This window comes from Rhinatrema bivittatum, chromosome 4 (assembly GCF_901001135.1).
Source record: "Rhinatrema bivittatum chromosome 4, aRhiBiv1.1, whole genome shotgun sequence".
Taxonomy (NCBI): domain Eukaryota; kingdom Metazoa; phylum Chordata; class Amphibia; order Gymnophiona; family Rhinatrematidae; genus Rhinatrema; species Rhinatrema bivittatum.
The window spans coordinates 437,872,292-437,897,364 of NC_042618.1; the positions used below are offsets into that span (position 1 = coordinate 437,872,292).

Sequence of the window (25,073 nt, forward strand, 5' to 3'; positions counted from 1 at the left end):
TAAACTCTGGAATTTGTTGCCAGAGGATATGGTTGGTGCAGTTAGCGTAGCAGGGTTTAAAAAAGGTTTGGATAAGTTCTTGGAGGAGAAGTCCACTACCTGCTATTAATCAAGTTGACTTAGAAAATAGCCACTGCTATTACTGGCATCAGTAGTGTGGGATATACTTAGTTTTTGGGTACTTGCCAGGTACTTGTAGCCTGGATTGGCCACTGTTGGAAACAGGATGTTCGGCTTGATGGACCCTTGGTCTGACCTAGTATGGCATGTTCTTATGTTCTAATGTAATAGTTATCCATCTAAGGGGGTCATTTTCCAAGGAGTTACCGCAGGTGATAATTCCGCAAATCGCGCTAACAGCCGTTAACGCGATTTGCGAATGCAAATTTTTAATTTTGTATTCAGGGGGCGAAGTTGGGGCGGAGCATATGTAAAGTAGGAAAGAGTTATCGTGTGCCACGAAACAGCCGCAGTGTTCTCTCTCTCTCTCTCTGCAGCATACTGAAACAGGCTGTCTGGAAACATCGTGAACCGCGATATATACTGGCAATGTAGCGCAAATTGGGTTACTTGCGCTAAGAGCGTGTTGCATAGCTGTTATCGCAATTTGCGATACACAAGCTTATTAGCATAAGGTAACACCCCTTTTTGGTATCGCATGTGATATTGGAAAATGAGGCCCTAAATGGCTTACCTGGCTATCTTTAGCTCTTATCCAGCTAAATTCTAGCTGGGCCACTAGTTGCCCAGCTAGAATTTAGTGAGATAAGAAGGTGGCGTTCTGTGGGCAGGCAAGAGGTGCTCCAAGGAGGAGTGGAGTTAGCCACAAAAGTGGGCAACTCCGATATTCAGAGTTAGCTGCTTAATTTATGCAGCTAACTCTGGTCAGGCCATAGGGCTATGTCCTAAAGTTAGCTGGTTAGACATAACCAGTTAACTTTAAGATAGCTGGGTACATTCAGTCGCAATACCGCACCACTGAATATACCCTGCTAGTTAGGCGGATATGTTTATCCGCCTAACTAGCCGAGCCACACAGCGGCTGAAAATGGACTCCTTTATACTTAAAGGTGAAAATAAAGTTTTGCGAGAAAAGAGGAGGGTGCAGTTATAAATATGAATCTGTCCAAAGTAGAGACTAAAGGCTTTATTTAATACATCACAATCTCAAAATCAAGAAGAATAGCTGACAAATTAGCAGCAATTTGAAAACTGATTTTCTTCTCAACAATATTTTTAAGCCCGTGACAATGAGCAACTAAAACTTCCTTAAATTTAGGGAGTATCCATAATCTCAATTTAAAAAGAAGAGTTACGATGGAAGCAGTGATGTCTTATATTGGCTCAACCAAAAGAAATTATTCATGGATATTACTATGCATCACCTTTCAGAGTTTCTTAAGTCCCTTCAGATGTTGCTGCAGCACTTATGGAGCAGTCAGATTTTATACTCAAAAGAAAATCTTTTTTTTCTCTATATAATTGTTTTTCATTATTTACTTCTGAGGACAGCTGTAAGCAATCAACAGATAGATGTTAATAACTGTGTGTAAAAGGGGAGGCAGGGAGGCAGGGAAGGAGGAAAAATAGGCAGGTGTCTTTCAAGTAGGGGATGAGACAGCCTAGGAAAGAAAGAAAAATGTTTGATCTTTGCAAGCATCGGTGCCAATTGAAAATATGTAGTTAAAAGACTGTCAGAACAATAATGCATGGCAGGGATAAAGAACAAGGGATAGAATTATATCTAAAGTAGAAGAGATTTATTTTGGTTGATCCTATAAAACATATCACAACCTCCAAAGACTCTGATGAGAACAATATATTAACTAACATTTTTATTATTTAAAAAGGAGCCAAGACTTTAAAGACCACATGTTCTAGCAAGCATTAGTCCCATAAACTCAAAATGGGATAAACCCTTAAGTAGATAGGCCCCTAAATAGCAGAAATGTATGGATCAGGACAGAATACCTAGATTATGTGAGACCAAGGAGTCATCACTGGAAATGACTCTCTGGGTGATAGGAGCTGAAATGTGAATAATGACCGCAACCTCCCATTCAGGAGCATTGGGTTTTTACAGACTTCACACTGCTGATATGTCAAAGATATCAGACAAGCAATTTATTGTTCATGAGGTTTATAGTTCATACTGCTATTTAATTTATTGTATCCAGTGCACAATATCTGTAGATCTAACACCGAATACAACCTGGGAACTATTGTGGAAGTCATTTATTCTAACCAAAGTTATGTGCAGAAGAACAGAACACTGTTTATTTGGAATGGTCAGAACCAAGGCCATTCCAGATTATGGAAACCGACAAAACTTTCTGACAAAGAATTTTGGATAATGGGAGTATTTCTGGGTTATGAATCATATGAAGCCAACCATTTTTTTCAGATAATTGAGGTTTTTTCAGATAATAATTTCTTCTAGGTAACGATAAATGGTAATGGATAAATGGTACTCTATTACAGGAGTGCTCAAACCAGTCATCTTTCTTTGAGGGAAAGACAATATACCTTTTAAGCTTAAAAGCTAGAGAGGCTTCTTTCTACTTTCCTTTTTCAAAATCGTACTAGAAGAGGGGCAGGAAGCAATGCCAAGGAAATTATTCTCAGTATCTGAAGGACTCCCATCAGAAACGTATTAATTCTTATTTTCAGAAACATGAAGCTATCTTTCAGTGTGCATTTTGAAAGCAGCCAAAACAACCTGTAGAAGAAAAGAAAGCAAGCAGTTTGCTATTAAAAGATGTGAAAACAGCAAGGTACCGTTCTTGTTTCTCTGCCACAAGGCCATGGAGCTTATGAAAAATGATTGTGCCATACATACTCAATCCTTCTATTAAACATCTAATTAAATGTTGAGCTTCTGAGTTAATAAACATGTTGAATTTTATGTTTGCTCTCTGTTGTATAATGTTTTGACCCTGAAAGTGTTTAGCCAATGCTAATAAACTGAGTAAGAATGAAATGGGCTACCCATTGGCAGAAACCTATGTCAATGCTATTGTGATCCGCAATATACTGTGTATATATTCACCTGGACAGCAGATTGAGTCTGTGGCCACTTTATTTAAAAAAGAAAGAAAGAAAAGCAGGAGAGAAGAAAGCAATTTGTGATGAAGAAGGAAGGCGTAAAGGGAGATAATCTGGAAGTAAGAGACAGAGCTTGCTGGTTTGTTTGGTTTTTTTTTAAGAGAATAGGTAGTGGAGAGCAGAGAAATGAAAGCCCCAGGTCTGCTTCTTCCTTACTACTGTGATGTAGTTGTAAAGCCTGCCAAATAACAAGGGCACTTTTAATTCACTGAAGGACGTCATAAAAAGGTTTTACTGTAATAGGTTTTATCTAAGCAATATTTCCCCAACTACATTAGCAACCAGTTAATACGCTGTCCAAAAATTGGATTTTGCAAAGATATAACAAGCATGCATACATTTTAGTAGTTTTTCATTACTTTTTTTTTTTTTAATAGAACAATAAGCATGAACATTGTAAGCAGTTTGAGTAATGAGGTATTGCTCTGTGATTAATGCTTTCTGCTTCAACCTATCGCAGTGCCTGGAATGAAAAGTGAACAGGATGAATTCACAGTTGTGATTACACATGTAACATGTGCAAATGCATTTTATTGTGGAAGTAATCTAGGTGGAAATCCACTGCCTTTTTTTAAAAATTAAAAATGATAGAATAGCGGAAAAATCAGTTGTGGAGACGCAGAAATTCACAGCAGATTTTTTTCTGCCATGGCAAGTTTTGCTGCTACTATGATATTTTTAGTAAAACCTATGTCCACAGATAAGGCCACAGTCTGTGGATTTTTTCAGAAGATCCATGGACGATTTTCAAAGGAGGTGTGTATCACCACTTGGGTTATATTTGTTTAATAAGAGTTTTTGAATACCAAATAGGTAAGTTCTGTTTAATGCTATAATGCCTTTTAAGACACAAATAATTTCAATCTTATCTGCTCAGAGCACAGATTACCGTATTTGCTGCTACTATTTTTGCAGCAAGGTCACAGACATTGACAAAGCCCATGGAGTAACGAGAGATTTCATCAATTAAAGCATAATCTGGAACCATCATCACTAAAGGGCGAAAAAGGACCTAAACGATTTCAGCAAAAAAAAAAAAAAAAAATGCAAAATTTAAAAGAAGATGAAGCTATTAGTTTACTGGTAATTATCCATTGATAAAAAGGTGCCACAAAAAATGTTTTAAAAATGACAAAGTAAGCAAACACCATTCTGAAAAATCAAATACTTTGATGAACCATAGTTGTTATGCTCAGGCTTGTGAACCCTTGGGCTGACAGGAGGATGGAATACCTTAGGAGGAAGATCCGTAGGTTCTCCCGTCGGGTGGCGAGGCAGGAACAAAAGACGTGACCAGCTGACCCTCGGCACTGGAGACAGAGGCGACTGTGGAGGCAGACGAAGAGTCGTGAAGTCGAAGGAAGGAAGTGTGTCTTCGCCACTGGAAGTCCGCAGTCCCCCCAGGAGGAGCCCGTAGGGACCCGGACCGCTGGGACTTAGGTGGACCTTTGAGAGGTCAAGAGGTTCGGTGCAAGGGCTGACTGGAGCTTCACCCCTGGAAGCCTGCGGTCCCCCCGGGAGGAGCCCGTAGGGACCCGGGCCGCTGGGACTTAGACGGGCCCTTGGAGACGATGGTCAAGAAGAAGTCCGAGGTCAGTGCCAGAAGATCGTCGCTTACCAGTCCGAGGTCACACTCAGAGGGATCACCACTTGCCAGTCGGAAGTCACACACCAGAGAATCACCGCTTGCCAATACGAAGTCAATACCAGGAATCACCACTAGCCAATCCGAAGTCAGGAACCAGGAACACCAAGACGAAACAGGAACAAGGAATCAAAGCACAAGAACTCACCGAAGCAAGCAGACCTGATTAACCACGGAAGTTGCCAAGTCAAGGAATGGTCAGAGGAAGTCTCCTTTTATACTTCCTCTGGCCCAATGGATTGGAATCAGCTGTAGACAATTAAAGGGACAAGGTCCCTTTAATTGTGGTGAGGAGGCGCGGCCTCGTGCCTAAGATGGCGGCCATCTTGGATCTCGGGCCACGGAGGAAAGCTGCTAGCTGCTGTGAGGGAGGAGCAGGAATGGCTCCTGACCCAGCGGCTAGCCCGGGGGCCCGCGCCAATGCGCGGGGGCACTGGGCACATGAGGTAGGGCAATCTTCCCCGATGCTGCAGTGGCGGCCGCCACGGAGCTCAGGTAGGGGGGTGCGCCTGCGGATGGCCGCGGACGCGGAACACAACAATAGTTTAATTTTAAGTTAATGTATCACAGCTGGAAAAGACTGTACTTGAATTGGACATTGAAAGTTCCTGTTCAGTGTGGCAGGAATTCATTCAGTACTTTTTACAGGACTATTTACTAGGCATAATAAGTAGCACAAAGAGCTGCTCGGAGACAGGAATGGTGCATGAAGGTGTGAATTAAGATGGATTAAAGGAGGGTGTGTGGTGAATGGGGCAGTCGTCTGGGTTCCAAGCCTAGAGAGCTCCCATACAGGATCGGATTATGGATAAGAGGTAAAGATAATGGCAGTAGGGGAACCCATGATCAACATACTACCCAGGGCCCAAGGCACCCTTAATCCATCCCTGATTATAACACTTCGATTCATGCCTCCAGAGCAGCCAAAGAAATGAACACTGAAATACTTTAATCAATGAACAATGTGGAGTCTACTACTGTTCTTGTGAAATATCTTAAATCCAAAAATGTGCTACAGATTTTGTTAAATTTAAAAAATCATATATAGATATTAATTGCCAATTAGTAAAAGTGCCTCAGTTCATAAAGGAAAAAAGTCATTTGATTGCCTATTGCTTATCTTCATTAAGTTTTATATTGTACTAAATTGTAATTTTTACCTATTATTATTCTGGTTCGTTAAATTTGTATAAATGCAGCAGAATTACCTTTCATGGGTTAAAAATTGCATAATATTTGCCAGCTGAAGGGACATCTTCTATTCAGTCAATGGCTGAGTGTATCAGAGAGCCTAAAGCAAAGAGAATCACAAACTCCAGCAAGTGTCCAACCCGTATAAAAATACTAGTATTTCAAACTATTTTATTATTGAAAAATGAAACCTTAAAGACCTCTACTATGAAAATTTCTGAAATGTGCAAAAAATATATTCAGAAAAGTAAATCAATTGAATACATTACAAGTTGGCTTCAATATCTATTTTTGCAGCATGAGAAAAAATGCTATGGGTTTAATGTCTCAATACATTGACCATTTATGCAGCTTAGTAATTTTATAGAACTAAGTCCTAAATCTTATGCATGCGCTTTTGTATGTTAGTCACTGCCAAAGACATAAGCTGTCATTGACTTATAGTAGCAGGCAGTGGTAGCTGATGCATAGATGTGGTAGTGTGATCCCACCACAAAAATAATTTAAAAAGAAAAGCATCAAGCTTTTCTCCAACATCTATAGAAGAGCTCAACTGAAAACTCTTGTCATCTAACTGGGAAAAGAGTGCCCCCTGAGTTGGTCTTCATTTGAAATGGTAAGAAAAGGAAGGAAGGAAGCATAAAAAGGGCAAGGCTATGGTCTCCTAACCAATGGAATTATCCCTGGAAAAAGACATTTTGGAGCAATGACCTCAATTGTTCCATTTGCTGTCTCACTGTGGAAGCACAGCCTTGCATTATGATGAGCCCAGATCTGGAGAAGAGGGCCAAGGACTGAAAAGAGCTGCTGTATCACCCAAGCCTAAAGCTGCCACAGTGCTTGAAAAGATCTACCCATTCAGTGTCAGTGGAGCTGGAAGAGCCAATCTTTTGAACCGATAATTGCTGAGTGAGGAAGATGTGATCTACTTGGATTTCATCAAAGCTTTTGATACAGTCCCGCATAAGAGGATTGTGAATAAAATTAGAAGCTTGGGAGTGAGCGCCAAGGTGGTAGCATGGATTACAAACTGGTTGACTAAGACAGAGTGTAATGGTAAATGGAACATAATCTAAAGAGAAAACTGTGTTAAGTTGAGTGCCACAGGGTTCAGTATTGGGGCCAGCTCTGTTCAATATCTTTGTGAGTGACATTGAAGAAAGGATAGAAGGTAAAATGTATCTATTTGTAGATGATATAAGATATGCAATAGAATGGACAAGCCTGAATAAGGAGAGAGAATGAAAAATGATTTAAGAAAGCTTGAAGAGTGGTCGAAGACTTGGCAGATGGGATTCAATGCCAAGAAGTGCAGAGTCATGCTTCTGGGGTGCGGTAATCCAAAAGAGCTGTATGTGATGGGGAATGAAAGACTGATATGCACGGACCAAGAGAGGAATCTTGGAGTAAGAGTGTCTGGAGATCTAAAGATGGTGAAGCAACTTGACAAGGCAATGGCTAAAGCCAGAAGAATGCTGGGTTGCATAGAAAGAGGAATAACCAGAAAGAAAAAGGAGTGATAATGCCCTTGTACAGGTCCTTGGTGAGGCCTCACTTGGAGTATTGTGTTCAGTTCTGGAGTCTGTATCTCAAAAGGGACAAAGACAGGATAGAGGTGGTCTAGAAAAGAGCAACCAAAATGATGTGGGGTCTGTATTAGAAGACCTATGAGGAGAGGCTGAAGGATAAGAATATGTATACACTTGAAGAGAGGAGGTGCAGAGGAGAAACGATACAGACATTTAGATACCTGAAAGTTTTAATGATGCACAATTGACAAACCTTTTCCAATGGAAAGAAATCAGTAGAACTAGAGGTCACGAAAAGAAACTCCAGGGAGGACGACTCAGAAACAACGTCGGGAAATGTTTTTTCATGGAGAGAGTGGTGGATGCCTGGAATGCCCTTCCGGAGGAAGTGGTGAAGACGAAATAGTGAAAGAATTCAAAGGGACACGGGATAAACACTATAGATCCCTAAAGACTACAGGATGGAAATGAAGAAATGAGTGCATGGGAGTAACTTGCTGGTGTGGCGGTTACTATCCTTAAGTAAAAGGTCTTCATACTGTTGATGCAACTCTATCATTGCTCTCTGCTTCAACGACAGGGGTAAAGGGGAATTGGATTCAGACAGCAAACAATAAGGGCCCCGATGTCTATGGTCTAGGGAAACAAATAAGCATGGGGATAACTTACTGATGCAGCAGTTACTACCCTTAACCAATAAGCCTGATACTTTTAATGCAACTTAACATTGCTATCTGTGTCCAACGGCAAGGGGTAATGGGGAAGTGGATTCAAACAGCAACCAATGAGGGCGACTGGGAATCTGTTAAGCATGGTGAAAACCTACACGTTGTGGCAGATGCTACCATGGGCTTGCTGGGCAGACAGGATGGACCATTTGGTCTTTTTCTGCCTTCATTTCTATGTTTCTATGTTTCCCTGCCTCCCACAGCACAAGACTCTAGGCCCCTCTCCACAGGACTGCAAATGGCTACTGCAGTTGAACATTCCCCTTCCCTCCCCATGGCAGACTGCCATTAAAGACTTCTCTCTGCTCAGGGGACTTCAGGTAGCCATTTCATCCAAAGACTACAATCCCTTTCCTGCTGGATTGTTTGCTACTACTTTTTTTGGGAGGGACAGTGCATGCTGGGAAGTTAGTATGATGATGAGGAGGTGAATTTTGGGAAGATGATGAGTCACAAAGAAGGGATAAATATTAGGGGTTAAAAGGAGGAGACAAATACTGGAAGGTGAATGCTGGGGGCAGTGAATGCTAGTGACTGAGAGAGGACACAAGGCAAGAAGGGTGGAGATAGGATATCATGTGATTAGTGTGAGTGAGGGAGAAGGGAAAAGGTTCCCTCAGAGTTGTCAACCATAAGAAAGATGGTAACTGGGGCATCAGATACTGGAGAGAGAGAGAGATGGGAAGGATCCAAAATGTGAGTGGAAGTAGTATAGAATTGATAACCCAGCTCCCTACTCCCCTCCCCATATTTAACTTGTCACACCACCTACTTTGTTACCAACTGGCCACCACTACTAACAAGTATATCTTATGCCATTCGTACCTGTTAGTATAGTCAATCTAAAAGTTCAGTGGTGCCTCAGATATTATCACCCTTATTTACAAAGATGTATTAGTATCTTAACATGGAAAAAAACATGCTATTAGTGACTAGGCCCCATTGGAAATAATGGGACCTATAGTAAATAATGCACATTTTCAAGCAGTAATGCACATTTGTAAATAAGGATGCATAAGATGTTTAAAAAATAAATTTTTAAAAATATTCAAATGCATTAAATTACCAAGGTCCATATTCAGACACAGTCTAGATAGCAAAGTTAGGACCAGATTCACTAAGCATTTTTCCCATAGACACAGAATGGGAGAAAATCCTTAGTGATTCAGGTCCTTAGTCAGATAAACGTATCCATCTAATGCTCCCCTAGATTCATCAACTGCTATAAATATAGCAGAAATAGTGCCTGTGATAAAAAAAAGGGGGTGTAATGAGGTTAATTTCCCTGCTCCCACAGGTAATTTCCACAATGTATTTAGCAATTTATCACACCTATGCTATGAGAGAGAGAGAGAAAGAGAGAACCTTTATAGAGGCCGACATGTAAGTTTACTATTTATACCACTGTAAGAGGGGGCACTAGTAACTTGTGGGTGAGGTTTGGGAGGGGTGAGTTAGAGTTTGGGGGCAGTTTTACATACACAGTCAGAGGTACGAACAGCAAAGTTGACATCAGTGAAGATTTTCTGTCATTTGGAGTGATGAAAGGTAAAAGAAGAGTTGATTTGTACAGTGAGTGTACTTTCTACCTAGCTTGATGCACTCTCTACCTAGCTGCCAGTTACACCCCCAGAATGCCCCTAGCTTATCTGGCTAAATTCTAGCTGCCAATCTTAGGGGGTTATTTTTTATCTGTATCGCATGTGAAAAGGGACTTTTCGCATGCGATAGCAAGCAGGAGGCGGAGTCAGGGCGCGCAGGGGAGGAATCGGGGCGGCGAGGAGGCGAATGCGGCAGTATCTTCGCTGGTGGCAATAAGATAAGTTACATTATCGTCGCCAGTGGCACGCCCAATAGTACCACCTTTCACGGTGGCGCTATTGGGTGCGAAAGCCGGCAGCGATAACACCGTGGTGGTGTGATCACTGCTGGCTTTTGCAGGACTGCCCCCGCCCCCCCGTTACCACCAGGATTCATCATTCTCTGCGAGAATGGAAAATCCAGACCTTAGTGGCTAGAGTTTAGCTGGATATGTGCCTACATATTCATTTAGCTGGCTAAGTTCTGAATTAGCCGGCTAAGGGGGTCATTTTCTATGCGGATCATGGCATGCGATACCAAGATCGGGGCAGAGTCAAGGTGGTGTCAGCCCCGGAAGAGGAGGAGTCAGGGCGGCACCAGGGCTGACACCGCGAAGACTTCACCAACAGCGAAAGGTACGCTTCTTATCGCTGCCAGTTTCACGCCGAATAACCACACTTTTTATGGTGTAGTTATTCAGCGCGATGCCGGCAGCGATCTCACCGCGGAGGTGCGATTGCTACCAGCTATCACAGGACTGCCCCCCCGCTTCGCCCCCCGCCCCCCATTACCGCGGGATTCACTCCGCCGCAGTGTTTTTGTAAATCTAGGCCTAAATGTTTTTGAATGTGGACCTGTACTATTTTTTTCCACTTTATATCAAAGGAGATTTAATGTAAAGATTATTTCTTAATATATAGGTAAAAGTATATTTTAAGAACATTACATGAGGAAATGCTGCAATATTGTTTTGACCTACCTTTCTGAAAACAGCATGGATGGTTAAGAACATAAGAACACAAGAACATGCCATACTGGGTCAGACCAAGAGTCCATCAAGCCCAGCATCCTGTTTCCAACAGTGGCCAATCCAGGCCATAAGAACTTGGCAAGTAGCCAAGGTGTCAGAAGGTGCTTTTAAAATAGCACATGTATAGTTAATGTTTTATATTACCTTCCTTTTTGTTTAAATAGGGCATCTCCTATATTAGACTAAGAGTCATCCTCAAATGAAATGGCAAAGTAGATCTTAATCTTTTCATAAAAACATAGGGGTACCCTTTCAGTCTTTGATTAGCTGAATGTGGAAATTAAATGGGGCCAGGCATCCGAGTCATCTATTCTAATTAAAATGTTTAAATGAAAATAGGGTTCTAATGAAGAGCAGCTTAGCGCCGGGTCTTGGGGGAAATCTCTTCAGAGGACAAATTAAAAGAAAAGGTGCGCAGGCTAAAAAGTGTTCATGTAGGCATTTGTGTCATGCATGCAATTGAAAATAGGGATGAAAGGATTTTCCCATTGAGAGCTGTCACTCAACCACCCATAATATTGTGAGCATGACATCAGGAAGCCATAAAACTGTTGACGTGCCACCACCTCTGGCCTTGTTCCGCCTGCGAATTCTCTCATTTTGTGTCTACGGCTGTCCCCTCCCTACTCCATCCCCTACCATATGCCTGAGGGAAGATCATGTAGTTTTAGGTATCAAAACAGTGTGTGTCAAAACTGAACAATGTACAGCTGACCTAAGCTACAAATAATATAATAGACTGCTTGCTTCCCAATTAACTAATCATTCAGGACAAAGCTGTCAGTTCCTTGCTGGGGTTCTGATGTCACCAGAGCTATTTGAAAAAAAACTATAGCTTTGAAATTCCCTGATTGATCAAATATATTCTTTTCTAGATAATACAAATATAAGCACATACACTCTTTTTTTTATTCAATGTATTTGAATGTATATATGACCAAAAGTCAAGTCACAGAAATATCTGAGATCCAAAGAAGCATAGAGAAAATGCATGTGACAAAAGAATGACATTTGTGCCAGATTTACTAAGGTTCATAGCCAATTCTGCATCTATGGGTGGGGGAAAGCTTTGTGAATCAGACCTGTTGTTTCATCCACCTTAGAAATGCTACCACCATACAACATAATCAATACTGCACCTTCAAGTTCACCAGCAGCTCAGCTCTGCCCGCAAACCCAGGATTCATGGTAATAAACTTTGTGCACGATGAATCCAGGTAGATTTCAGTGCCCTCAAACAAAGGCTTTCACCCGCTCTGCAACTGCATGTCTGTATTTGCTGGGCTACCACAGGCAGCAACTAAAAAGGGAGAGCAGAAATATGTCCTTCCAATAATTAACCACCCTATCAAATATTTTTGAACCGAAAAACTATTTGAATGTAATATTAGAGGTAATAAATCCATAAAGCTATAGAGCCTTTCACACCAATGAATTGCTGAACATATGGTAAAACTGCTTGTGTGCTAGCTGATGAAGTGCAAGATGAATGAAAAGGCTAAAGTAATAATATTTCTACAAAAAGTGTAAGGTGTTTCACTAAAATGGTTTAATGAACTAACGGAAAATACTCTAGGCCTTCTGTTTCAATGCTCAGACTTTCATTTATTTAGTACTTTTCATGGAAAAAAGAATCCCATTTTATGATGGATCAGAATTCTAGAGAATTCACAAGACTAATCTTTGTTTGCCTCAAATGTGCAGTGTTGATTTTGTAGGATGACTGTCTACATGGTAAATTCCAATTAATTAAGTTTGATTGTATAAAGCAAATACACTAACATATGGAAATTGGGAGGAGATGCATTTCTACCACATCTCTCTGTGCACATCAGTAATCAATGGTTTAAGCATTCAATGGCCCTTGAAATTTTTCAGCCTAATGCCACCTGAATCATTAGAAGTGTTGTCTGTCGACAGCTAGCAGTGGTATCTCTACTATGCCAAAATATATTGTTTACAACAATACTAGTATATTAATTAAAGCTCCCTAGTTCTATTTATGGCATTTATTGCTGACTTTTTTACATTCATATTTTACAAATATACATTTTATACAGTTATATTTTTTTATTTTTACTTTTTATTTTTCATTTGATATCACCTCTCCAGCCTTTAGAAAGCATATAGAGATTAAAAACAATGAGGCCAATATTTAACAGGCCATTTAGTGGACAAATTTTCCAGCTAAAGTTAGCTGGATAAACATCCCGCTGAATATACTAGCCCAAAGTTATCCGGCTACCTGTAGCCGGATAACTAAAAACCCCAACCAGCTATATTTGAATATAGTCAGGTAGGTTATTTAGTTATCTGGCCTTGTGTGGCCGAATAACATGCGACTTAACCGGATATCTTTAAAAGATATCCGGCTAAGTAGTGCTGTCAGAAACAGTCAAAGCAAAAGAAAGGGCCAGCAGGCCACTCCTCTCCCGCTCTCCCCAAAACATAATACAAATGCCCTGTTGGGCTGTGTAATGTTCACCCCCCCCCCCCCCCCCCCCCAAAGCCAGTTTTAAACCCTAAGACATGCTTGGCATTATATGCCAGGCCCCCTTCCCAATTATTGCTAAACATGGCCCTGCCTCCTCCCTTCCTCGCCACCCACCCACAGGGAAGATATCTGGCGCCAGCCCCTCCATTCTGCCCTGATCTCCCCATTCCTCCTGAGACCTTATTTTTTCCTGCTGGGAGTGTGGGACCCTCTGCCCTGATCTCGGTGCCCCCAGCATTGCTCTAACAGAGGCAGCGCTGGAAGCCTAAGCAGGACCCACAGGGGGAGGGGACTGGCTCACTGATCCTTTCTTTTTTACATATATTGAACTAGCACTATAAGATCCTTGTGTAGTAGATCTGTATCCTGTACAGCTTAACCTGAGATAGGCATATAACCTGGTATCATCAGCAAAAAAATGACTGTCAAGCTTGCCTTCTGGACCATTTACCTTCAGGAATAGGTTTAAAAAATGCATACTGTGTCTACAGTTGTCCACTGAGGCACATCACTGGTTGTTTTCCACTACATGAAATTATTTCCATATTCCAAGTATTTTACCAGCAAATTTCTGATTTAAAAAAAAATGTAATCCCCAATTGCTATTGTATATTCCTTCGTACAACAGCCCGTCATGTATTTTTTTATCCAATACCTCAGCAAAGTACAGATGAGATAAACAGTATCTGCCTTGTTCAGCAAGGTGTCTGCGTGCTCATATTGTCAGTGAAACTGACGAGCTTGGTTTGGCAGGACATATTGTTCCTGAACCCATGTCGATTGCTGCTAATTCCCTCTTGACCTTCACGATGCTTAACTAATAACTATATCTATTCCTATCATTCCTGGATTGAAAGTCAAGTTTACTGTGTTCTGTTGATAGCTGGCTCTGTTTCAGAAGCCTTTGTGAAACTTTTTCTTCCTATGGTGGTCTTATATTTATTTCATTTTTTTTCCCCCAAACCTATTTTAATGCTGATGTCTAATCAAGGATTATTTATACACTAGCGCCTTTGACTGTTAGGAAATGTAAAGCCGTTCCTCCCAGTGCTCCAGACAACAGGATGTGATTTTATCTCGGTGCTAAAATCACTTTCCCTAAGCATGGGTTACCTACAATACTACGTACAGGAGAGTGTTTTCTGCTCAGAGAAAATTATTAACCAGCAACAGCGGGGTCGAGAAAGCAAAATGATGAACCTGGCAAAATAGCACAGAAAAGAAAACACGCATTACAGCAGAGTACCAGATCAAAGAAGTTTTATGGTTTTTTCAAGGCTCTGGCACAGAGCCATAGCTAAGGGACTGTGGACTGTGAAGTGGCACAGGGTGAATCTTTGAGACAGGCTTAGACTGGGCTGTCAGAGACAGTTAACAGCAACAAAATTGTTATTTCTGCTCTTATCTATTTATTTGTTACATGTGGCTAAGTGGGGGCACTTCCGACTGTTTCAGCATAGGAGGACAAATTCCTTAACTACAACATTGCACTGACATGCTAAAAATGAAAGCAATGGTATGTACTATGGTACCATAGCTTTATATCTAATATATAAAGAATTTAAAATAGAGTTTCAGTTACTCAGGCGTGTGACAAAAAATAAAGAAGAGGACAGATTCCTTTTGTCAGTGTATCAAAGGCTATGCTTTGTTTTATTATTGTTTCTTCTCATGGACTTTTAATTGTCCTTTGCCTGCCTCTGCGCTTCACATTTTCTTACTTTGTTCTCAGTCTACATAAGGAAAGAAGGGATATCAATCCTTGCATGACATACAAAGATGGTCTCAGCAATTTAAGTAAATAAAATTGGCCTTATTGAAATTTCTTCAAGGCTGGAGGCTTTCTGGAGGTAAAAGTTCATCCCTTGCCGTAAACACTGAGGATCACTCAAAGAAGTAAATTACACTAAGTTAACAAGAAACAAAGCACCATAGAAATTGCAGCAGAGAAAGACCACCAGGCTCATCTATTTTACCCATTTTCCCTACTTGACCTGGTTCCTTGCCTTCTACATCTGCTTACTTCTCCCAGCTACCTTGGTGGTGGTCAACATGGAAGTCACCACAACCCACCTCGGGCCTGAGCTGCTCTCACCACTCACTCCCTCAGCAGCCGGCCAGGTAATGGGGAGGTTACAGCCCATCCATATACCTACTGAGGAAAGCTTTAAACTAGGATCATCAGGGAAGGGTGAACAAAATTTGTATAAAAATTGGAATAAAAAAAGGGCAACATCTGGAAAGTTCTATACACTAATTCTCATAGTATGGGAAATAAAGCCCCAGTTCTAGAGGCAGTCACAGAAGAAGCTGACCTGAATGTAGTGGCTGACATGGAGACATGGTACACAAAAACCATGACTGGGATATAGATAATAAGGAAGGGAAGAGGAATGGCTTTATATATAAAAAAAAGTAATATTAAATCAACAGAATTGCAGAGCCTATAAAATAAATAGGCATCACTATGGGTTAATCTGCAGAGAGGAAAATGGAACATCTATGTAACGATGGACTGGACACAGGAAGGACCCACGACCGGCCTCACTCACTCCATACAGTGCATGCAAATCTCTCCCATTTATATTCATTGTGGATATCCTGAAAACCAGGTCTGTTTGTGGCTCTCGAGGACCGGAGTTGGCCACTCCTGGATTCTCTGCAGGGAGAACTATTCTTCCAACTGGTAACAGAACCCCAATAGGAAGGGGTGATACTGGACCTGGTACTTACCAACTGGGACTGTATCTCTGATGCTGTAGTGGGTGATCATCTAGAAACCAGTGACCCCTGTATTGTATGGTTCAGTATTATAGCACAAGAGATGAAGGTTCATTCCAAAGTGAGTGTTCTACAATTCAGGAAAACTAACATTATTAAAATGGGGGGAGTATCTCAAGGAATTGTTAGATAGATGGGAAAATGTAGGCGAAGCAGAAGAATAGTAGGCAAAACTAAAAAGAGATACTATAAGGTCAACTAACCTTTTTGTTAGAAAAGTAAATAAAGGTAAAAGGAAAAAGAGGCTGCTATGGTTTTCTAAATAAGTATCTGAAAAGATAAGGGAGAAATGGTTAGTGTTCATAAGTTATAAGAGATCATAGGAGGAAGACAGGCAACAATATCTGGAAAAGCTGAGAAAGAAGTCAGGAATGCAATCATTCAAATTGAAGAAAAACTAGTAAATATGGTAAAATGGGAGACGAGACTTTTTTAGATATTTTAGTAAAAGAAGGAAGTGCAAAAAGAGCATTGTGAGACTCAGAGGTGATGAGAAAATAATAAAATTGCTTGTGGAAAGGCCAGGAGCAGGACCACATAAAACAAATGCAAATAAGATTGCAAATGAGGTAAAACTCAATCTCTTTTCAGAAAAGTGTGTTTGTGAGGAGCTAATTAACGCTAAAGGGCCAGATTTTAAAAGGGTTAACGTGCATAACCGGAGAGTTTACGTGCAAAACTGTTCTTGCGCGCACCGGGCCTATTTTCAAAAGGCTCGGCAATGCGCATAAAGCCCCATAAGTGTATAAGTGAATGGGTGTGCGCATGAGGGAGGAAGTATATCAACCCAACACAGAGGCTGGATACCGATGCCTTGGCCTCGGCCTAGGCTGGAGCCCAGACCCAGACCCAGAGCCCAGACCCAGGCCCAACACCACAACCTGACCGAGAGGCCGGGTCCTGATGCCTGGGCCTTGGCCTAGGCTGGAGCCTGGATCTAGGATCAATGCCATGACTTGGCCTGGAGGCTCCAGGCCTGGGCCTAGACCTGACCCAAGGCAGACTCAATGGTTGGGACCCGGCCTCAAGGCCAGACCCTGATGTCTGGCCTAGGTCCAGGCCTAGGACCCGGCATCGGGACCTGGCCTCCGGGCCAGGTCACGGCTTCAAACCTGGATCCGGGCTCCGGCCTAGGCCAAGGCCCAGGCAATGGGACCAGGCCTCCGGGTCAGTTTGTGGTGTCAGGCCTGGGTCTAGGCCAAGGCCCCAGCATCAGGATATGACCTTTGGGCTGGGTCAAGGCAACATGCATGGGTCGGGGCTCCAGCCTAGGCCAAGGCCCTGGCATCAGGACTCAGCCTCTGTGTTAGGTCACGGCATCAGATCTGTGTCTGGACCAAGGCCCCAGCATCAAGACCCAGCCTCTGGGCCAGGCCCTGGTGTTGGGCCTCGGTTCGGCCAAGGGTGGCTGTAGATTGCCACAACCTCGGCCCATGCTAGGCCAAGGCTGTGGCTTAGTCTTAGGCCTCATTGGCGAATATTCTCTGGACCAGGTAAGTGGGGGCTGGGGGGATCCTGGCCCCGGCATTTTTCCTGTTGGGTGATCAGGAATCCCAGTTTTCGATTTTTGGCTGTTTTACTTCTTTTTTTGCTTAATTCCTTTTGTTCTCACAAATTAAATGAATCAAGCAATCCACAAACCAAAATTCATGGGAAAAAAAACTCCCAAAAATGTATTTATTTATCTATTTCCATATTTATTTATTTATTTATTTATTTAGCCATTTTATATATCGTCGTTCCATATATAGATCACAATGGTTTACAAAAGTAACAGTCATAGCTGTAAATCGACAAGTAAGATGGGTTATGGAGGTAGTATTCATAACAGACATTAACATCTATCAAATGAAATGTTCCAATATATTTGACTACAGATCTGGGACATAGTGAGGGATGCAGAAAATAAAATAAAATTCCATATATACTCATGTGTAAGTTGAACTCGTGGATAAGTTGAGGGCATTTTTTGGGCCACAAAAGTAAGAAAACTGCTGTGGCCCATGGATAGGTCTAGGGTAAAACCTAGAGGATTTATGACTATCCCTGGTGGTTTACTCCTTTCCTCTTTCCCCCATGGCTATCCACGGGTCAATGTTAGTTTCCTCCTCCTCCCCTCCACAATTATTCTGATGACTATTCCCGGTCCTTCCCTTCTTCCCTCCCTCCCCCATGTCAAAAACCAAAACCAGTCCCAACCCATCAAAATTCACCACCCTCCCTCCTTCCCTCCCTCGCCCATGTCAAAAACCAAAACCAGCTCCAACCCATCAAAGCTCCCCACTCCCCTCCTTCCCTCCTTCCACCATGTCAAAAACCAAAACCAGTCCCAACACATCAAAGCCCACCACCCTCCCTCCCTCCCGTACCTATGGCTGCCCTCCCTGTTCAATCCTTCCCTCCCAAACCGCCTCCAGACTCGCCAAAGTCCCTTGTGGTCCAGCAAGGGACCCACGTATGATCTCTCCACCAGGAGTAAATGACGGCCCCTACCACATGGCGGGCCGACCAATAGCACCAATAGCCCCTGTCACATAGTAAGAGCAAAGGACCACCAGCCTGGGAGTGGGCGATCATGCCCGAGCCCCCTTCTGGACTACCAGGGAAATCGGGGAGTCTGGGGGGGTTTGGGAGGGAGGGAGAGATTGAACAGGGAGGGCCACAATGGGGGGAGAGAGGGATTAACTGGCAGCCAATGGCCTGGGAGGGGGAAATCGCTGGACCACCAAGGACTTTCAGTGAGTTTTGGGGGGAGTGAGGAGGGTGGGGGGTTGTGCACATCACACGTGTGTATAAGTCAAGCCACCTAATTTATGCTGACTTTTTTACCTAAATTTCTTGACTTATACATGAGTATATATGGTAATATAACAACTTTTGCATTTTATTCAGTTTGTTATATTAATTCTTACATCCTCTCTCTTGTTAAGTTTATCCCTCATGCTCAATAAGTGTTTTCCTTGTTATTGTAGCTCTCTCATTCTGATGTTTTTATGTTATGCCAACCTCTCTAAAAACAGCATCTGCATCAACACCAGGTAATTTAGTCAACAGTGCCTTTTTTGTCTCCTGTACATAAAATTAATACCTGTAGTATGACATTCAAAATCACCAATCCTGCTACTAGCACCTTTTTCCAAAGGTGGCAATTTGTCAACAGGGAACATGTTTCTTAGACAGCTGGACCTCAGCTGTCCCAGTTACTTTTTCCAAACAACATAGGATATACTCCACTCATCCAATATTGTTTAGCATATTTCTCCCATACTTTCAATCCCTCTGCCATGTATTTCATATCCCACTAGGAGCAGGACACCCCTCCTGTTATACACAGCTAAAAACAAAAACAAATAATTTTCCTCTGCACATCCCTAGTCAGTAGTCCTTATTCTAAAGCACATGGAGACAGACATAAAGATCTAAACATGTAGACCCTAGAGGAAAGGTGAGATAGGGAAGATATGATAGAGGCATTTAAGGGTTCCATACACAGATTTGCATGCACAGGAGGTGAGCCTCTTTCAATGGACAAGAGGCTCTAGAACGAGGGGTCATGTAATGAGGGTGAGAGGAGGTAGACTGTGGGACCTTGATGAACTTCGCTTCCGGAAGGTGGAAATCCTGGAACAGCCGACCCCTCAGTACCCTCTGCTAGGCCACAGCGAAATTCGGGTACAGGCCAGGGATAGGCAACACAGTCCAAGTACCAGGCAGGGGTCAAGGCAGGCGGCAGATCAAGGCAGAGTTAAAGTCCAATCCGGGGTCCAGGCAGGCAGCAGGCAAAGGCAGAGTCAAAGTCCAATCCGGGGTCCAAGGCAGGCAGCAAAACAAAGGCAAATCCGAGTCCAATCCGGGATCCAAGGCAGGCAGCAAAACCTGGTCTTCTGGTTCATAGTCCACTGCTCTAACCACTAGGCTACTCCTCCATTCCATACCAGCAAGTTACCCCTCTGCATGCTTTTCTCATTTCCATCCTCTAGCAGTTAGAGATCCATAGTGTTTATCCCATGCCCCTTTGAATTCTTTGATTGTTCTCTTATTTGCCACCTCCTCTGAAAGGGTATTTCAGGCCTCCACCACCCTTTCCGTGAAGACATATTTCCTGATGTTGGTTCTGAGTTATCCCCCCTGGAGTTTCATTTTGTGACTCCTAGCGCTGTTGTTTTTTTTCCAGTGGTAAAGCTTTGAAGTCCATACATCATTGAAACCTTTTATGGGTCTGAAGTTCAGTATCATATCTCCACTGCACCTCCTCTCTTCTAGGGTGTACATATTCAGATCCTTCAGCCTCTCCTCATTGGTTTTCGGAAACTGAACCCACACCATTTTCATCACCCTTCTCTGGACCACCTCCATCCTGTCTCTATTCTTTTTGAAATACGGGCTCCAGAACTGAACACAATACTCTAGATGAAGCCTCACCAAGGACCTGTATAAGGGCATTATATTATCTCTGTTTTCTCACTGATTACTCCTCTCTCTGCGCAGCCCAGCATTCTTCTGGCTTTAGCTATCACCTTGTCACATTGCTTCACCATCTATAGATCCATAGACACTATCATCCCACGATCCCTCTCTTGGTCTGTGCACATCAGTCTTTCACCCCCTATCACATACAGTCTCTTTTGGATTTCCACACCCCATATGCATGACTCTGCACTTCTTGGCATTGAATCTCAGCTGCCAAATCTTCAATCACTCTTCAAGTTTTCTTAAATGAATTTTCATTCTCTCTACTCCTTCAGGGGTGACCCTGGGAGTTTTCTTTTCCTTACAGGAAATGTCATTTTACTGTAAAAATGTCAGTTTTTGCACAAATGAATTCAGCTTTCTGATTGGCCGAAGAGACAGAAGCAAACTATAACTTTCTATTGCATTACTGCATTTGATATCCTGAGCTGCAAACATTACAAATACAGTACATAGATATGTGACGTTTTCTGTTAATTTTGTGCTAAGCACAGAGTTCTCATTTAACCTTCTTATGAGTGAATTTGAAAAGAATTGTATGTGAGCTTCAAAAGCATGTGAGTAAATGTATTTGGAATAATGCAATTCAAACTCAGATGGGGGACCATTAATGAGAATTGTGCTATAGATTTCTTTCTTGTTTTCTGTCACTACCTAGTTAAATGCATCTGTGTGTTCTGCAGTAGATCTGTGCTCTCATATATGCAGACTGGGATAAATACTAGAAAGGGTGATTTTTTTTCAGTGCTAAATATTTAGGGGCCTTCGTTTTCAGTTTTTATTTTATTTTTCCTGGGAATTTATCAGTATTTATTGTAACAAACATAAATAGGAAAAAAAACAGTGGGGAAAACTGACTCTCTTCACTAATTTATCTTCATTTATATAGTGCTACAAAGTGTACTTAGTGCTCTTCAGACAAATATAAAAGAAAGTACTTGCTCCATGGAGCTTATCAACTAGCCAAGACACACAAACAAGACAAGGAGGTTCTGGGAGCTTATAATACATTCCTTTGCCGGCTATGTACAGAGGCATTATGACATTTTCCATTTTATTCACCATTCCCTTTCTAATAATTCCCAACATTCTGTTTGCTTTTTTGACTGCCGCAGCACACTGTACCGACGATTTCAATGTGTTATCCACATAATCTTAGGAAATATTTCTTTACAGAGAGGGTAGTGGATGCCTCCCAGTGATGATAAAAACAGCATCTAAATTCAAGAAAGCATGCGATTAATACAGGAGGTCTCTGAGGGAATGATGGGAATTGTAAAGCTAAATTAGTGGGTGGATGGGCACACTAGATAGGTTATATGGTCTTTTTCTGCCATCATGTTTTTATGTTTCTATTTCTCCCAGCTGCCTTGGTGGTTGACTTGGGAAGTCACCACAATCCACCTTGGGCCTGAGCTGCTCCTTTCCCATGCTCCCTGAGCAGCCAGCCAGGTGCTTGGGAGGGTGTCACGATCCTAGCTGCTAGGCAGCCTCCCCACCAGCAGAGGTCCTCACACAGCCACCTTGTATTCTGTGCTGGTCACCTCCTTGATTCTTCCATGACTCAGCAAGGCCAGCCCTATTTAGTTCTGCCTGTATCACAACTCACTGCCTCTTCATAGAGTCATCTTGGCTCTTTGCATTAGCCCATTTTGCCTTGCTTTCCTGATGCCTGACCTTCTTGTCCTTTGGCCTTGCCCTGTGGTTCTCTGGGGCCTTTTGCCCTGCCTCTTGGCCTCCTGGACTCCTTGGGCTTTTGTCTTGTCCTGTGGCCTTCAGTCTTGCTTGTGGCCTATTTTAGCTTCCTTGCCCTTTCCTGTGGCTTTGAGTCTTCTTGTGCTGCTCAGCTTTACTCTTGGCCTACGCACCGGGTAGCGCACAAATGTACGCCCCACGCATACTTTTTAAAATCTGCCCCTTAAGCAATAAGCTTTCATAATTTAAATGCAACTCCAACATTGCTCTCTGCTTCAACAGCAGGGGAAAAAGGGAATTGGATTTAGTCAGCAACCAACAAGGGCCCCAAATGTTACGGTCTGGGGAACTGATACTCATGGGGGTGACCTGCACAGAGCAGCAGTTACTACCCTTAACCAGTAAGCCTTGATGTTTTCCATGCAACTGCAACATCACTCTCTGCTTCACAGGAAGGGGGTAGGGGTGGACGAAAAGAGGAATTTGGATTTAGGGACAACCAACATGAGCCATGACTTTTTACAGTCTGGAGTTCGTATGCACAGACATTAAGGAAAAAATATACAAGACTGCTTCTTCGGCCAAGTTCATAAGCAAAGCACGTCAAGCAGCATTGACAGACACAGGGGGGGTAACCTGCAGGGCGCGGCAGATATTACCATGGGAAGCTTGCTGGGCAGAATGGATGGACCATTGGGTCTTTTCTGCCATCATTTCTATATTTCTTTTTCTCTGTTTATTAACTTATTGTGTAAACTAAACGTCATTTTAAATGGCAGGACCACATTCATAACTTCAAGTTTTAGAATCTGAAGCTCCTCGGGGAAACTCCTCAGGGATGATCTATTTTTTGATTAGCTTTCAGCTGTTTTATGCGGTTGTCACTAGCTTTGTCTACATCTGTCTTCTCAGTGGATTCTGTATTTAAGGGAGAAGATTCTATTCCCAAAGTTCATTCCAATATATTTGACACAGTTATGTATCATGCTTTCTATCTGAAACAAATACTTAGGTTTATTTCCAAAAAACAATGATAAATTAAAGAAGGGTACATAATAAGATGCATAATATAACAAATGGTTTATACTGTACAAAACTGACATAGAGCAGAAGGAGATTCAGAATAAATAATCAACCATAGAAAGAAATTGACCTGAACTAAAATGCTCATAATACTGCCACTTGTGTGGTGCAAAAGGAGCGAAAGGAAATGAATATTAAACCAAGTAAAGGCATTAGGAACAGGCAGGGAATGTACAGTATAGAAATGTGTAACACTATATTTCATTCCCAAAAAAGAATTATAGCAGTCATTACACAAACCAATTAATAAGCATAAAGAGAATTTAAAAACTAGAATAGTCAATATATTTAATGAGTGAGTACAATATTAGCCCAAAAGAAGCAAAAATGAATTAATACATATGCATCCCATCGTTTTTAGTGTTAATAAATTATAAAAAACCTCTAAATGGGTTAGTATGTAACCATTACTAGCATCTTGATAACTGATCTAAAGTACTGCTGTGCTGATCCTTGTAGAAGCTCAAATTAATGTTGAGCAGAGAATAAGCATAGTGCAAAAACTAGGAGCATAGACTCAAGGAAGGAAGTATCAAAAAAGCAACGACCATGATAAAAAATGAATAACATTTATTCTGAAAGAGTATAAAAGCATAAAAAAATTGCAATACTTTCTGCAAAAATAACAGAAAGGAGGCTTGTGAATAACACCCAAAGAAGGTGATTCCTTGATTTACTGTCACCTATAGGACCAGTTTTAATTAAGCAGAGTAGGCGTTGGCCTAGGTGCCAAGGCGAATGGAGCACCTCCATCTCCATCCCTGCAGAGGGATCCCCCCCCCCCCCTCTCCCAGTTTGATAAATTGAGCAGCAGGTCCTGTGCAGGGCAGCACCCTGCAGTGTCACTGAGCCACCAGACTGGCCCTATATCTGCATCTGCTAATGTTTTAAACTCAAACCAGTGAATACGAATGGGTAAGAAAATTATAAAACAAATGCAAACTTTTATTCAAGAAATGAAATATGTGCCCCAGAATGTGGTATTTCCTACATATACTGGGAGGTGAGCATGTTTGGAGAGGGAGAGACAGAGAGAGAGAGAGAGAGAGAGAAAGAGACTAGCCGTAATGCCCTCACACTATATAGGTATTTATATCTCTATGGGAGGCCCACCTAGTAACTCAAGGTGAGGTTTAGGTATAGTGTAGGGGTTAGGGGCCTCTTTGACATTCAATGTGAGACGTACGAACAGAACAGTGCTCTCTTTTGAACATTTGATGACCTTCGGAGTGAGAAAGCTCACCCAAAGATGAGATTTGTGCAATGTTCTCTCCACCTAGCTTGGTGGACACTCTAAATCAAGCTAGGTGGAGAGAACATTGCACAAATCTCATCTTTGGGTGAGCTTCCTCACTCCAAGGGTCATCAAATGTGTACAAGAGAGCACTGTTCTGTTCGTATGTCTCATATTGAATGTCAAAGTGGCCCCTAACCCCCTACACTAATACTTAAACCTCACCTTGAGTTACTAGGTGGGCCTCCCATAGAGATATAAATATACATCTAGGGTGCTTCTATTTCAGTCTCTCTCTCTCTCTCTGCTTAACACATTTTCATAAATGAGGGGGTACGTTTAAGACAGCAACTTTTCCAACCAGAGTTAGCTAGATAAATTCATCTGGCTAGTACTGAATATCAGTGCTAGCTGGATACATTTTAGCCCCCCTCCCCAAAACCCTGTACCTCCTCTTTTTATCTACTTAAATTTTAGCTGGGCAATACATTTCAATGCTGCATTTTA

At 42.1% G+C, this 25,073-nt stretch overlaps 1 pseudogene; it reads right to left on the reverse strand.

Annotated features, from left to right (window-relative positions):
- LOC115089436 overlaps positions 1-25,073 on the reverse strand; it is a 1,328,227-nt pseudogene that overhangs the window by 746,608 nt on the left and 556,546 nt on the right.